Below are 3,142 nucleotides of genomic sequence, written 5' to 3' on the forward strand. Positions count from 1 at the left end.
GCCTATGGACTTTTGTGGGTTCCCCCACGGAGGGCTTCCCACCGGGCACCGCAGCCAGCACGCCGGGGAACTCGGAAGGCTCGAGTCTGCTCCTCAAACAGCCACGAATGCACAAAACTGTCCACAAAAATTAACAATGTCTTTCACCTTTTCCAGCAAGGGCATGGAAGACTAAAGCACGCCAGTTATTGTGAGATTCAGTTAATTTAACAATGATTTTCCAAAAGCGTATTTTTCGGCTTAAAATGAGTCCTTCCTCTCTCTTTCTACCTCTTTGGGCTCTCACCTTTTTATTACATTACATCTCCATCTATCTACATCTGATGCAGCTGAAATTTGAGTCCAACATATAAAACTGTCACTTGAGTCTCCACGCGCAGGAAGTGATGCTTTGTTTGGAATTAACACGCTGTTACCTGCCTTTAATGGATACTCCAATGCAAGGAAACACTGTGGTGCCAGTACCCGTGCTCTTTTGCACCACCACTCCACGCAAAGAACAATTTAATCTATTAAATAAGAGTCTCATGCTTTTCGTCCAAGTATTCAAGGTTCACACACCACTTCAATCCAGCACAAACAACTAAAAGCTCAACTAACTCCTACTTGTTCAGGTATTGCAGAAAACCCGATTTCCAACATACATTTTCTGCTGCTCAGAAGTCTAAAGAGAATTTGAGGCGGTGTTGCAGAACTAATACCTAAAGGGCCAAATAAATTCAAACCTCTGTGACTAAAACACTCCTTCCCCAAAGGAAAGTCTTGTTTCAGCTTAGCAGGAAAAGAACCTCCCGCGGTTGCTGCCCGGCTGACCTTCCCACGCTGCGTGCTCACGGCGAGCACAAATCAGCTCCAGCAAACTGAAGTTTTGTTCCCAATACACCTCCCATTCACCTTCAGCTCTTGGAAAATAGTTTCAAAGACTTTCACAAATATCCAAACATTAAATGCTCACGCTCTAACATTTCAAAGTGTTTTTTTTTTTTTTTTAATGGGGTGGGGGAAGAGTTGGAACTAAGCACAGATCCATTTTCTTGAGCAAGTCAAAACCAAGCGCCGGCAGTCTTCCCTACGAGGTTACTACAGCAGACTGGGAAAATATTTTTGGGTTGTACTTATTTGTTTTAAAAAAGTCCCAGTGTTTCACCACGTAAGAGACTGATGATAAATCACCGTACTTTGAATGAAGTTTACCCTCTGGCAGTCCCACCCTTTCTGTGGACACAAGCGTGATCTCATTGCATTAATTCATCTCGCAGTACCTGTCACCGAGATCGGAGATAGCACGAGAGATAAGGGGAGCAGCCTCACAGCAGCCTTCGCATCCCCGCGCTCCCGGCTTCCACCAGCCGCTCGATCTCCAACGCTGAAGCGTTACCATGCCCGGCCAGCTGAGCGGAACGGAGTCCCGAGCCCCATATGCTCCTTGTTCTGTTCATTCCGCATCCCTGACCTAATATTTGACTATGCCTTATAAAATTCTCCACTCCTTGCAACATCGTCACCCCTGCTGGAAACGTATGAGTAAGATTTCCACTGGAGAAACCCCACTGCACAGAAACTCTGAGATAATGACCGTTGTGCAATCCGGGCTGGATGGGAATCGCTGGTGCAAACGGCGTTATCGTAAACAAAATAATCTGAGGACTCACGTAGTTCAGCATCAACTGTATCTTTACTCTTCTTCCAAACTAGGTTTTCCAACGTCTCAGGAGACAGGAGTCATCACCTTGGAGAAGGCTGGATGGTCGAAAGGTCGAGGACTCTGTAATGTGAAACGAGATACACTTGATGCTGTGGTTCTGGATTATTCTTGATTACGATAACGTGGTATGCACCAAAGCTTCTGCAGCTTGAAACATCTGTGTTTATTTTGGCTTAGAAAAGGCCTGAAGCTCCTGATACCACGTGAGAGAATAAAAGGGCTCTTGAAGTTCAGTCCCCAAAGAGTCAGAGACGCATGGCCCTGCGCAGCAAGACAAATACAAACGTCAACGATCTCAAAAGGCATTTTGTGATGCGAGACAGACCTTCAGAGCAGAAACAAACACGTTCTCCGTTTCAACCTCCGCCACATGGTACTAGCTTGCCTGTTTTTAACAGTGTCTTAAATGCACCCAAGCTAGCAACGCTGCCGCAACAGAATCTTCACCACTGGAAGCAATTTTTAATCACGGTAAGAGTTAATGCCTAAAGTTTGGACTTGAACAGAACAATTTCTGCATACAACAAAGAAGAATACATTGAGTTTTACTCTTATCAAATCCCCACTGCAACTTAATGCCTCTTTGCAATTTACAATCAGCCTCTTAAAAAAAAAAATCAAACTAATTCAAACTCAAATTCAGTACCGCTTAATAGTTCATCTGGTCCCATTCAAAAAAAAGAAATTTAGGATTTAAACCTAGGTGCTCTAGAATTGAATCTACACCACCTCTACCAAGTGCTTACAGTTTAACGTGTTATACATTTCTTACTCCAAGCTGGTTTACTTTACCAGTATCCAGCTAGATCGACTTAAAAATACACAAGGAACGTTCGGGATGCAGGAGCCAAACTCCCAGCACCACCCAAAACACAACACAGTATTATCACCCGGTCCTGGGGGATCCGCAAAGACTGCTAGAGACCTTTCCGAATTAAAGCACCACAGCTATACATGCTTTGATGAACAATGCTGAGAGCCGCGGCTCTAGGCAGCAGGATGCGCCGGGCAGGCAGCGCGGTGCGGCGGCGCGCAGGCAGCCCGCTCACCAGCCAGCGCTTTCGGTATGAGTCGTCTCGGCGCTGAGAGCGAGCGGAGGTGCCCCAGCCCTACCGCTGCTTAAAGGACATCCACCGACTTAAATATCACAGCTCTGTCACAGAATACTTGTAAGAGCAGCTGAGAAAAACACCAATATAAATGGGTACTCAACTATTAAGGACAATCCTGTGCCACTCACGGCACTGTCTACCCAATCGCCCTGCTCGGTTCGTGCTGCATCGCGAGGGTAGCAGAGCCCACCAAAAATCTCAGGAGCCCTCAGCAGCGCCCAGAGGGTTTACAGGTGAGCACTTCAGGTTCCTCAGAGACTGGAAGGAAGGACAGTTGGATGGAAGGAAGGTCCCAGAACAAAGATAATAAAACCGGGGGCAGCTG

This window comes from Charadrius vociferus, unplaced genomic scaffold, assembly GCF_000708025.1.
Source record: "Charadrius vociferus isolate BGI_N301 unplaced genomic scaffold, ASM70802v2 scaffold562, whole genome shotgun sequence".
Taxonomy (NCBI): Eukaryota; Metazoa; Chordata; class Aves; order Charadriiformes; family Charadriidae; genus Charadrius; species Charadrius vociferus.